Below are 803 nucleotides of genomic sequence, written 5' to 3' on the forward strand. Positions count from 1 at the left end.
CGTCAGCACAGTTCAGTCCGGCCCCTTGCCCTGGGCTAACCTAAAGCAACCCCTAAGTCTGGTCCAGAGGCCACCCAGCCAGGCTTTGAGAAAGAGCCAGAAGCCCTGTTGGTTTGCCTACCCTAATCCTGTGATTACCAAAACATTACAAAAATAAGACTTATCTGTGGGTTTATATTTTTATTAAATTAAGTCTCCTGAGAGCATCATGGTTATGCATAAACCACATTTATTAATTCTGGCATAGCTCAGACAGATCACTGCAAAAATAGACTATGAATAAATTGACCACGTCATACTTACTCAGTGTGCAGTGTAATTTTCCTAGTGTTATTTTGTGCCACTGAGCTGCTGAGTGGCTGAGGGGCTAAATGAAGGCTTCTCTTTCCCTGAGGTACTATAGTTTTCAAAACTGGAAAATTCCTTTCCACGCAGTGTTGACATTAGTACACACCTTCTGAGCTTTTATTTATCTAGCAGAGTCAATTTAAGTGTACTGCACTTTTACAGAAGATGCGAGAAGATGCCATCTAGCATCTAGAATCCATTCAAGAATATAAAGAAGCATTGTCATAATCTGTGTGTGTGACCAGCAATTACCGCTAGGATAGGTGAAGGACAACTTGACTGCATTTATTTTCTGATCGTTTAATCACATGGCCAAAAAAGGGGCTAGTTTTGGGAAGCAATTTGCAAAGCTACTTTAAATGTGGTGTTAACAGTCCAAATACATTCTGCTTCAGATTTCCAAAATGAGGATTCCATGAATCAAATTAAGTCGAACTGAAATTTCATACATGCAT

The sequence above is a fragment of the Enhydra lutris genome, unplaced genomic scaffold, assembly GCF_002288905.1.
Source record: "Enhydra lutris kenyoni isolate GAN:26980312 unplaced genomic scaffold, ASM228890v2 scaffoldscaffold13, whole genome shotgun sequence".
Taxonomy (NCBI): Eukaryota; Metazoa; Chordata; class Mammalia; order Carnivora; family Mustelidae; genus Enhydra; species Enhydra lutris.